Source organism: Mustelus asterias, unplaced genomic scaffold (assembly GCF_964213995.1).
Source record: "Mustelus asterias unplaced genomic scaffold, sMusAst1.hap1.1 HAP1_SCAFFOLD_3019, whole genome shotgun sequence".
Classification (NCBI taxonomy): Eukaryota; Metazoa; Chordata; class Chondrichthyes; order Carcharhiniformes; family Triakidae; genus Mustelus; species Mustelus asterias.
In genome coordinates this window covers 1-12500 of record NW_027592964.1, presented here as the reverse complement: position 1 = coordinate 12500, position 12500 = coordinate 1, and positions in this window count along the sequence as shown.

Genomic DNA, 12500 nt, shown 5'->3' with positions numbered 1-12500 from the left:
CGAAGAGCACGAACTGTCAAGCCCGACCCAGTCCATGGCCAACGCCCAAGACATGCCATCATCGCCCGCAGGGTCGCCAGGCTTAGGCATGGATAGGCAAACGCACTGATTGTTGCAGCCCACTACCGGCGTGCGCGCCTTTTGCATTCAGAGGTTTCTGGGCACGCACTTTAAGGCCTCACAGAACGAAGTGCAACCCAAGGGAACGTGGCATCTGTGCCGTTTCAAAGCGCCGGCACTCCCTACCACCGAGTGCCACTTTTTTAAAAAACTCAGACTTTGTACTTTGCAGGCCGTTTACAAAGTGCCGTCAATTCCGTTGTCTGGTTTTTTTGCACAAGTGTTTATCACACTTTGATACATATATAGAAAAAGCCGTAATATATATATATATATATATGTATCTGCCAAAGAGTCACCACCGGCCAGGCAACTCTGTCCGTTTTCCAGAACGTACCCGAGGAATTAGCCATAAATGAAGTAAAGTGTCTGCCCCCTCCGACACTGAGGTGCTCTTCAAGAGGTTATATATTTGGAAAAAGTCCCCTTTTGTGAAGTAGCACTTTCCTGGGTACTTTCAAACTGACACCGCTAGCCAAAAAATGTTCTGAAAAACGAGTTCCCGAAAATCCCCGGGCACCCCGCCAACCCCCCCTGCCAGAAAATGCAGGTGTCCACCTCGGCGGGGTGCGGCCCGGTAGTCCTACCGAGAATGAGGCCTGGGGGGCCCGCAAAACGGGTCAATCGCAACTCCATGCGGGCTACCGGCGGCAACTCATTAACCAGCCTCCGGACACTTGTGCCAGAAAATGCAGGTGCCCACCTCGGCGGGACGGATCCACCAACCTCTGCGGGAAACCATGCACCGAGCCTGGCGACCGCCGACCGGATCTGACTTCATAGACTTCCGTCTGTGCTCACATTTTTGCTCTGCGGGCACAGGGAGCCTCCAAGTCGGCAGCACAACCGCACCCTCGGGTGCTGGCTTTTCACTGGTTCACCATTTACTGCCGGCTCACACCTGGGCCACCCTCCCGTGGCCAGAGCCTGAGCCTAGTGCGGCTTAATCTCCCACCGTGCCCCGTTTGATGGACCCTCTCTGCGGCCAGAGGCTAAGTCAAGTTCGGCTAACTCTGCCACCGTGCCCGTCGTCTGGACCATCTCTCTTGCCAGAGACTAAGTCCAGTTTGGTTAATGATTTACCAGAGCTCCGTTCAGCGCGGCCGATGGTCTCAACCATTCCTGCCGCCGGCGGAGCTCCACCCGGGGCTGCAACCGGGTGAGGTCCGGGGCCCTCGGTCGTGCCCGTCGGCTGGACCATCTCTCTTGCCAGAGACTAAGTCCAGTTTGGTTAATGATTTACCAGAGCTCCGTTCAGCGCGGCCGATGGTCTCAACCATTCCGGCCGCCGGCGGAGCTCCACCCGGGGCTGCAACCGGGTGAGGTCCGGGGCCCTCGGTCGTGCCCGTCGGCTGGACCATCTCTCTTGCCAGAGACTAAGTCCAGTTTGGTTAATGATTTACCAGAGCTCCGTTCAGCGCGGCCGATGGTCTCAACCATTCCGGCCGCCGGCGGAGCTCCACCCGGGGCTGCAACCGGGTGAGGTCCGGGGCCCTCGGTCGTGCCCGTCGGCTGGACCATCTCTCTTGCCAGAGACTAAGTCCAGTTTGGTTAATGATTTACCAGAGCTCCGTTCAGCGCGGCCGATGGTCTCAACCATTCCGGCCGCCGGCGGAGCTCCACCCGGGGCTGCAACCGGGTGAGGTCCGGGGCCCTCGGTCGTGCCCGTCGGCTGGACCATCTCTCTTGCCAGAGACTAAGTCCAGTTTGGTTAATGATTTACCAGACCTCCGTTCAGCGCGGCCGATGGTCTCAACCATTCCGGCCGCCGGCGGAGCTCCACCCGGGGCTGCAACCGGGTGAGGTCCGGGCCCTCGGTCGTGCCCGTCGGCTGGACCATCTCTCTTGCCAGAGACTAAGTCCAGTTTGGTTAATGATTTACCAGACCTCCGTTCAGCGCGGCCGATGGTCTCAACCATTCCGGCCGCCGGCGGAGCCCCACCCGGGGCTGCAGCCGGGTGAGGTCCGGGCCCTCGGTCGTGCCCGTCGGCTGGACCATCTCTCTTGCCAGAGACTAAGTCCAGTTTGGTTAATGATTTACCAGACCTCCGTTCAGCGCGGCCGATGGTCTCAACCATTCCGGCCGCCGGCGGAGCCCCACCCGGGGCTGCAGCCGGGTGAGGTCCGGGCCCTCGGTCGTGCCCGTCGGCTGGACCATCTCTCTTGCCAGAGACTAAGTCCAGTTTGGTTAATGATTTACCAGACCTCCGTTCAGCGCGGCCGATGGTCTCAACCATTCCGGCCGCCGGCGGAGCCCCACCCGGGGCTGCAACCGGGTGAGGTCCGGGCCCTCGCTCGAGGGGAAGGCACCCCCGGCCGCGGCCGGTGCCCAGGCCGCCGCTTTTCCGACGGCCGAAAAAGTCGGAAAAACGGCCGAAAATCCGGGGAAATACTAGCCCAATCTGGCCGAACGGCCGTCGGGGCGGCGGGCCCGGTGCGGTCCCGGCAGACCTGGGGGCTCGAGCGGGGCCCTGCTTCGATTTTCCTCCTTCAATGCAGCAAACTCAAAACTGGTTAATGAGTTGCCACATGTCATTGCCATCGCCTTCCTGCTATTCTGCAGGTACCCCGCCAACCCCCCGTGCCAGAAAATGCAAGTGGCCACCTCGGCGGGGTGTGCCCCGGTAGTCCTACCGGGGAAGGGGCCCGGAGGCCCCGCAAAACGGTTCAATCTCAACTCCATCCCCACTTCCGGGGGTAACTGGTTAACCAGCCTCGGGACTCCCCTGCCAGAAAATGCGAGTGGCCACCTCGGCGGGACGGATCCGCCGAGCTCTGCGGGAAACCGTGCACCCTGCCCCGCCACCACCGACCGGATCTGACTTCATAGAGCTCCGTGCGGCTCCCATTTTTGCTCTGCGGGGCCAGGGAGCCTCCGAATCGGAAGGACTACCGCCATCGCGGGTGCATCACTGCTGCCGGGTGGCCACGGCCTGCCAGCCCTCACCTGGACCCCCCCTCCTGCGCCAGGGGCCAAGTCCAGTTTGGTTAATGAGTTACCCGAGCTCCGTTCAGCGCGGCCGATGGTCTCAACCATTCCGGCCGCCGGCGGAGCTCCTCCGGGGCTGCAAACGGGTGAATTCCGGGCCCTCGCTCGAGGGGAAGGCACCCCCGGCCGCGGCCGGTGGCCAGGCCGCCGCTTTTCCGACGTCCGAAAAAGTCGGAAAAACGGCCAAAAATCCGGAGAAATACTAGCCCATTCTGGCCGAACGGCCGTCGGGGCGGCGGCCCGGTGCGGTCCCGGCAGACCTGGGGGCTCGAGCGGGGCCCTGTTTCGATTTTCCGCCTTCAATGCAGCAAAGTCAAAACTGGTTAATGAGTTGCCACATGTCATTGCCATCGCCTTCCTGCTATTCTGCAGGTACCCCGCCAACCCACCGTGCCAGAAAATGCAAGTGTCCACCTCGGCGGGAACACCTCCGGTAGTCATGCCGCCGAAGAGGTCCCGACGGCGGCATGAGGGGGTCAAATCCATCCCGATGGGGACCGACGGTTCTTTTTAAAAACGCGTTTTTTCGCGATTTCAACGGCCGGGCCGCCTCGCCCCGGGTCGCCACGACCCCGAACCGCCACCCGCCGGTCGCCGAAGCCGATAGAGCGCCGCCTACCGGTCATCAAATAATTGGTTAATGAGTTCCCCCGAAGTTGGTTAATGTTTTCCCGGCTGTTGCTTAGTCTGATCCCCGCAGCTCCTGATACTAAGGGCAGCTGCTTAATGTACTGCCCCCTGTTGGACAATGGCTTCCCCGCCGTTGGTTGATGCTTTACCCGCCTCTGGTGGATGTTTTCCCGAAACTGGTTAATGAGTTCCCACGAAACTGGTTAATGAGTTCCCACGAAGTTGTTTTCCCCGCTGCTGGTTCATTTGCACCCCGCTGCTCCTGATACTAAGGGCAGCTGCTTAATGTGCTCCCCCCTGTTGGACGAAGGCTTCCCCGCCGTTGGTTGATGCTTTCCCCGCCTCTGGTTGATGTTTTCCCGAAACTGGTTAATGAGTTCCCCCGAAACTGGTTAATGAGTTCCCACGAAACTGGTTAATGAGTTCCCCCGCGGTTGGTTGATCTTTTCCCGGCTGTTGCTTAATCTGATCCCCGCTGCTCCTGATACTTAGGGCAGCTGCTTAATGTACTGCCCCCTGTTGGACAATGGCTTCCCCGCCGTTGGTTGATGCTTTACCCGCCTCTGGTGGATGTTTTCCCGAAACTGGTTAATGAGTTCCCACGAAACTGGTTAATGAGTTCCCACGAAGTTGTTTTCCCCGCTGCTGGTTCATTTGTACCCCGCTGCTCCTGAGACTAAGGGCAGCTGCTTAATGTGCTCCCCACTGTTGGACAAAGGCTTCCCGGCCGTTGGTCGATGCTTTCCCCGCCTTTGGTGGAGGATTTCCCGAAACTGGTTAATGAGTTCCCCAGAAACTGGTTAATGAGTTCCCACGAAACTGGTTAATGAGTTCCCCCGCGGTTGGCTGATCTTTTCCCGGCTGTTGCTTAATCTGATCCCCGCGGCTCCTGATACTAAGGGCAGCTGCTTAATGTGCTCCCCACTGTAGGACAATGGCTTCCCCGCCGTTGGTTGATGCTTTCCCCGCCTCTGGTTGATGTTTTCCCGAAACTGGTTAATGAGTTCCCACGAAACTGGTTAATGAGTTCCCACGAAGTTGCTTTCCCCGCTGCTGGTTCATTTGTACCCCGCTGCTCCTGATACTAAGGGCAGCTGCTTAATGTACTTCCCCCTGTTGGACAATGGCTTCCCCGCCGTTGGTTGATGCTTTCCCCGCCTTTGGTGGACGTTTTCCCGAAACTGGTTAATGAGTTCCCACGAAACTGGTTAATGAGTTCCCACGAAGTTGTTTTCCCCGCTGCTGGTTCATTTGTACCCCGCTGCTCCTGATACTAAGGGCAGCTGCTTAATGTGCTCCCCCCTGTTGGACAATGGCTTCCCCGCCGTTGGTGCATGTTTTCCCCGCCTTTGGTGGAAGTTTTCCCGAAACTGGTTAATGAGTTCCCACGAAACTGGTTAATGAGTTCCCACGAAGTTTTTTTCCCCGCTGCTGGTTCATTTGTACCCCGCTGCTCCTGATACTAAGGGCAGCTGCTTAATGTGCTCCCCCCTGTTGGACAATGGCTTCCCCGCCGTTGGTGCATGTTTTCCCCGCCTTTGGTGGAAGTTTTCCCGAAACTGGTTAATGAGTTCCCACGAAACTGGTTAATGAGTTCCCCCGCGGTTGGCTGATCTTTTCCCGGCTGTTGCTTACTCTGATCCCCGCTGCTCCTGATACTAAGGGCAGCTGCTTAATGTGCTCCCGTCTGTTGGACAATGGCTTCCCCGCCGTTGGTTGATGCTTTCCCCGCCTTTGGTGGACGTTTTCCCGAAACTGGTTAATGAGTTCCCACGAAACTGGTTAATGAGTTCCCACGAAACTGGTTAATGAGTTCCCACGAAGTTGTTTTCCCCGCTGCTGGTTCATTTGCACCCCAGCTGCTCCTGATACTAAGGGCAGCTGCTTAATGTGCTCCCCCCTGTTGGACGAAGGCTTCCCCGCCGTTGGTTGATGCTTTCCCCGCCTCTGGTTGATGTTTTCCCGAAACTGGTTAATGAGTTCCCCCGAAACTGGTTAATGAGTTCCCACGAAGCTGTTTTCCCCGCTGCTGGTTCATTTGTACCCCGCTGCTCCTGATACTAAGGGCAGCTGCTTAATGTGCTCCCGCCTGTTGGACAATGGCTTCCCCGCCGCTGGTTGATGTTTTCCCCGCCTTTGGTGGAAGGTTTCCCGAAACTGGTTAATGAGTTCCCCCGAAACTGGTTAATGAGTTCCCACGAAACTGGTTAATGAGTTCCCCCGCGGTTGGCTGATCTTTTCCCGGCTGTTGCTTAATCTGATCCCCGCTGCTCCTGATACTTAGGGCAGCTGCTTAATGTACTGCCCCCTGTTGGACAATGGCTTCCCCGCCGTTGGTTGATGCTTTCCCCGCCTCTGGTGGATGTTTTCCCGAAACTGGTTAATGAGTTCCCACGAAACTGGTTAATGAGTTCCCACGAAGTTGTTTTCCCCGCTGCTGGTTCATTTGTACCCCGCTGCTCCTGAGACTAAGGGCAGCTGCTTAATGTGCTCCCCACTGTTGGACAAAGGCTTCCCGGCCGTTGGTCGATGCTTTCCCCGCCTTTGGTGGAGGATTTCCCGAAACTGGTTAATGAGTTCCCAGGAAACTGGTTAATGAGTTCCCCCGCGGTTGGCTGATCTTTTCCCGGCTGTTGCTTAATCTGATCCCCGCTGCTCCTGATACTAAGGGCAGCTGCTTAATGTGCTCCCCACTGTTGGACAATGGCTTCCCCGCCGTTGGCTGATGCTTTCCCCGCCTTTGGTGGACGTTTTCCCGAAACTGGTTAATGAGTTCCCACGAAACTGGTTAATGAGTTCCCACGAAACTGGTTAATGAGTTCCCCCGCGGTTGGCTGATCTTTTCCCGGCTGTTGCTTAATCTGTTCCCCGCTGCTCCTGAGACTAAGGGCAGCTGCTTAATGTGCTCCCCCCTGTTGGACAAAGGCTTCCCCGCCGTTGGTTGATGCTTTCCCCGCCTCTGGTGGAAGATTTCCCGAAACTGGTTAATGAGTTCCCCCGAAACTGGTTAATGAGTTCCCACGAAGCTGTTTTCCCCGCTGCTGGTTCATTTGTGCACCGCTGCTCCTGATACTAAGGGCAGCTGCTTAATGTGCTCCCCCCTGTTGGACAAAGGCTTCCCCGCCGTTGGTTGATGCTTTCCCCGCCTCTGGTTGATGTTTTCCCGAAACTGGTTAATGAGTTCCCACGAAACTGGTTAATGAGTTCCCCCGCGGTTTCCTGATCTTTTCCCGGCTGCTGCTAAATCTGATCCCCGCTGCTCCTGATACTAAGGGCAGCTGCTTAATGTGCTCCCCCCTGTTGGACAATGGCTTCCCCGCCGTTGGTGCATGTTTTCCCCGCCTTTGGTGGAAGGTTTCCCGAAACTGGTTAATGAGTTCCCACGAAACTGGTTAATGAGTTCCCACGGAGTTGTTGTCCCCGCTGCTGGTTCATTTGTACCCCGCTGCTCCTGATACTAAGGGCAGCTGCTTAATGTGCTCCCCCCTGTTGGACAATGGTTTCCCCCGCCTTTGGTGGACGTTTTCCCGAAACTGGTTAATGAGTTCCCACGAAACTGGTTAATGAGTTCCCACGAAAACTGGTTAATGAGTTCCCACGAAGTTGTTTTCCCCGCTGCTGGTTCATTTGCACCCCGCTGCTCCTGATACTAAGGGCAGCTGCTTAATGTGCTCCCCCCTGTTGGACGAAGGCTTCCCCGCCGTTGGTTGATGCTTTCCCCGCCTCTGGTTGATGTTTTCCCGAAACTGGTTAATGAGTTCCCCCGAAACTGGTTAATGAGTTCCCACGAAGCTGTTTTCCCGCTGCTGGTTCATTTGTACCCCGCTGCTCCTGATACTAAGGGCAGCTGCTTAATGTGCTCCCGCCTGTTGGACAATGGCTTCCCCGCCGCTGGTTGATGTTTTCCCCGCCTTTGGTGGAAGGTTTCCCGAAACTGGTTAATGAGTTCCCCGAAACTGGTTAATGAGTTCCCACGAAACTGGTTAATGAGTTCCCCGCGGTTGGCTGATCTTTCCCGGCTTGTTGCTTAATCTGATCCCGCTGCTCCTGATACTTAGGGCAGCTGCTTAATGTACTGCCCCCTGTTGGACAATGGCTTCCCCGCCGTTGGTTGATGCTTTCCCCGCCTCTGGTGGATGTTTTCCGAAACTGGTTAATGAGTTCCCACGAAACTGGTTTAATGAGTTCCCACGAAGTTGTTTTCCCCGCTGCTGGTTCATTTGTACCCCGCTGCTCCTGAGACTAAGGGCAGCTGCTTAATGTGCTCCCCACTGTTGGACAAAGGCTTCCCGGCCGTTGGTCGATGCTTTCCCGCCTTTGGTGGAGGATTTCCCGAAACTGGTTAATGAGTTCCCCAGAAACTGGTTAATGAGTTCCCACGAAACTGGTTAATGAGTTCCCCCGCGGTTGGCTGATCTTTTCCCGGCTGTTGCTTAATCTGATCCCCGCGGCTCCTGATACTAAGGGCAGCTGCTTAATGTGCTCCCCACTGTAGGACAATGGCTTCCCCGCCGTTGGTTGATGCTTTCCCGCCTCTGGTTGATGTTTTCCCGAAACTGGTTAATGAGTTCCCACGAAACTGGTTAATGAGTTCCCACGAAGTTGCTTTCCCCGCTGCTGGTTCATTTGTACCCGCTGCTCCTGATACTAAGGGCAGCTGCTTAATGTACTTCCCCCTGTTGGACAATGGCTTCCCCGCCGTTGGTTGATGCTTTCCCCGCCTTTGGTGGACGTTTTCCCGAAACTGGTTAATGAGTTCCCACGAAACTGGTTAATGAGTTCCCACGAAGTTGTTTTCCCCGCTGCTGGTTCATTTGTACCCCGCTGCTCCTGATACTAAGGCAGCTGCTTAATGTGCTCCCCCCTGTTGGACAATGGCTTCCCCGCCGTTGGTGCATGTTTTCCCCGCCTTTGGTGGAAGTTTTCCCCGAAACTGGTTAATGAGTTCCCACGAAACTGGTTAATGAGTTCCACGAAAGTTTTTTTCCCCGCTGCTGGTTCATTTGTACCCGCTGCTCCTGATACTAAGGGCAGCTGCTTAATGTGCTCCCCCCTGTTGGACAATGGCTTCCCCGCCGTTGGTGCATGTTTTTCCCCGCCTTTGGTGGAAGTTTTCCCGAAACTGGTTAATGAGTTCCCACGAAACTGGTTAATGAGTTCCCCCGCGGTTGGCTGATCTTTTCCCGGCTGTTGCTTACTCTGATCCCCGCTGCTCCTGATACTAAGGCAGCTGCTTAATGTGCTCCCGTCTGTTGGACAATGGCTTCCCCGCCGTTGGTTGATGCTTTCCCCGCCTTTGGTGGACGTTTTCCCGAAACTGGTTAATGAGTTCCCACGAAACTGGTTAATGAGTTCCCACGAACTGGTTAATGAGTTCCACGAAGTTGTTTTCCCGCTGCTGGTTCATTTGCACCCCGCTGCTCCTGATACTAAGGCAGCTGCTTAATGTGCTCCCCCCTGTTGGACGAAGGCTTCCCCGCCGTTGGTTGATGCTTTCCCCGCCTCTGGTTGATGTTTTCCCGAAACTGGTTAATGAGTTCCCCCGAAACTGGTTAATGAGTTCCCACGAAGCTGTTTTCCCCGCTGCTGGTTCATTTGTACCCCGCTGCTCCTGATACTAAGGGCAGCTGGCTTAATGGTGCTCCCGCCTGTTGGACAATGGCTTCCCCGCCGCTGGTTGATGTTTTCCCCGCCTTGGTGGAAGGTTTTCCCGAAACTGGTTAATGAGTTCCCCCGAAACTGGTTAATGAGTTCCCACGAAACTGGTTAATGAGTTCCCCCGCGGTTGGCTGATCTTTTCCCGGCTGTTGCTTAATCTGATCCCCGCTGCTCCCTGATACTTAGGGCAGCTGCTTAATGTACTGCCCCCTGTTGGACAATGGCTTCCCCGCCGTTGGTTGATGCTTTCCCCGCCTCTGGTGGATGTTTTCCCGAAACTGGTTAATGAGTTCCCACGAAACTGGTTAATGAGTTCCCACGAAGTTGTTTTCCCCGCTGCTGGTTCATTTGTACCCCGCTGCTCCTGAGACTAAGGGCAGCTGCTTAATGTGCTCCCCACTGTTGGACAAAGGCTTCCCGGCCGTTGGTCGATGCTTTCCCCGCCTTTGGTGGAGGATTTCCCGAAACTGGTTAATGAGTTCCCAGGAAACTGGTTAATGAGTTCCCCCGCGGTTGGCTGATCTTTTCCCGGCTGTTGCTTAATCTGATCCCCGCTGCTCCTGATACTAAGGGCAGCTGCTTAATGTGCTCCCACTGTTGGACAATGGCTTCCCCGCCGTTGGCTGATGCTTTCCCCGCCTTTGGTGGACGTTTTCCCGAAACTGGTTAATGAGTTCCCACGAAACTGGTTAATGAGTTCCCACGAAACTGGTTAATGAGTTCCCCCGCGGTTGGCTGATCTTTTCCCGGCTGTTGCTTAATCTGTTCCCCGCTGCTCCTGAGACTAAGGGCAGCTGCTTAATGTGCTCCCCCCTGTTGGACAAAGGCTTCCCCGCCGTTGGTTGATGCTTTCCCCGCCTCTGGTGGAAGATTTCCCGAAACTGGTTAATGAGTTCCCCCGAAACTGGTTAATGAGTTCCCACGAAGCTGTTTTCCCCGCTGCTGGTTCATTTGTGCACCGCTGCTCCTGATACTAAGGGGCAGCTGCTTAATGTGCTCCCCCCTGTTGGACAAAGGCTTCCCCGCCGTTGGTTGATGCTTTCCCCGCCTCTGGTTGATGTTTTCCCGAAACTGGTTAATGAGTTCCCACGAAACTGGTTAATGAGTTCCCCGCGGTTTCCTGATCTTTTCCCGGCTGCTGCTAAATCTGATCCCCGCTGCTCCTGATACTAAGGGCAGCTGCTTAATGTGCTCCCCCCTGTTGGACAATGGCTTCCCCGCCGTTGGTGCATGTTTTCCCCGCCTTTGGTGGAAGGTTTCCCGAAACTGGTTAATGAGTTCCCACGAAACTGGTTAATGAGTTCCCACGGAGTTGTTGTCCCCGCTGCTGGTTCATTTGTACCCCGCTGCTCCTGATACTAAGGGCAGCTGCTTAATGTGCTCCCCCCTGTTGGACAATGGTTTCCCCGCCGTTGGTGCATGTTTTCCCCGCCTTGGTGGAAGGTTTCCCGAAACTGGTTAATGAGTTCCACGAAACTGGTTAATGAGTTCCCACGGAGTTGTTTTCCCCGCTGCTGGTTCATTTGTACCCCGCCTGCTCCTGATACTAAGGGCAGCTGCTTAATGTACTCCCCCTGTTGGACAATGGCTTCCCGCCGTTGGTGCATGTTTTCCCCGCCTCTGGTTGATGTTTTCCCGAAACTGGTTAATGAGTTCCCACGAAACTGGTTAATGAGTTCCCCCGCGGTTGGCTGATCTTTTCCCGGCTGTTGCTTAATCTGATCCCGCTGCTCCTGATACTAAGGGCAGCTGCTTAATGTACTCCCCCCTGTTGGACAATGGCTTCCCCGCCGTTGGTGCATGTTTTCCCCGCCTTTTGGTGGAAGGTTTCCCGAAACTGGTTAATGAGTTCCCAGGAAACTGGTTAATGAGTTCCCACGGAGTTGTTTTCCCGCTGCTTGTTCATTTGTACCCCGCTGCTCCTGATACTAAGGGCAGCTGCTTAATGTGCTCCCCACTGCTGGACAATGGCTTCCCCGCCGTTGGTTGATGCTTTCCCCGCCTTTGGTGGATGTTTTCCCGAAACTGGTTAATGAGTTCCCACGAAACTGGTTAATGAGTTCCCACGAAACTGGTTAATGAGTTCCCACGAAGCTGTTTTCCCCGCTGCTGGTTCATTTGTACCCCGCTGCTCCTGATACTAAGGGCAGCTGCTTAATGTGCTCCCCACTGTTGGGACAATGGCTTCCCCGCCGTTGGTTCATGTTTTCCCCGCCTTTGGTGGAAGTATTCCCGAAACTGGTTAATGAGTTCCCACGAAACTGGTTAATGAGTTCCCCCGCGGTTGGCTGATCTTTTCCCGGCTGTTGCTTAATCTGATCCCCGCTGCTCCTGATACTAAGGGCAGCCACTTAATGTGCTCCCCACTTTTGGACAAGGGCTTCCCGGCCGTTGGTTCATGCTTTCCCCGCCTTTGGTGGAGGTTTTCCCGAAACTGGTTAATGAGTTCCCACGAACTGGTTAATGAGTTCCCCCGCGGTTTCCTGATCTTTTCCCGGCTGTTGCTTAATCTGATCCCCGCTGCTCCTGACACTAAGGGCAGCTGCTTAATGTGCTCCCCACTGTTGGACAATGGCTTCCCCGCCGTTGGTTGATGTTTTCCCGCCTTTGGTGGACGTTTTCCCGAAACTGGTTAATGAGTTCCCACGAAACTGGTTAATGAGTTCCCACGGAACTGGTTAATGAGTTCCCCCGCGGTTGGTTGATCTTTTCCCGGCTGTTGCTTAATCTGATCCCCGCTGCTCCTGATACTTAGGGCAGCTGCTTAATGTGCTCCCCCCTGTTGGACAATGGCTTCCCCGCCGTTGGTTGATGTTTTCCCCGCCTTTGGTGGACGTTTTTCCCGAAACTGGTTAATGAGTTCCCCCGAAACTGGTTAATGAGTTCCCACGAAGTTGTTTTCCCGCTGCTGGTTCATTTGTACCCCGCTGCTCCTGATACTAAGGGCAGCTGCTTAATGTGCTCCCCCCTGTTGGACAATGGCTTCCCCGCCGTTGGTGCCATGTTTTCCCCGCCTTTGGTGGACGTTTTCCCGAAACTGGTTAATGAGTTCCCACGAAACTGGTTAATGAGTTCCCACGGAGTTGTTTTCCCCGCTGCTTGT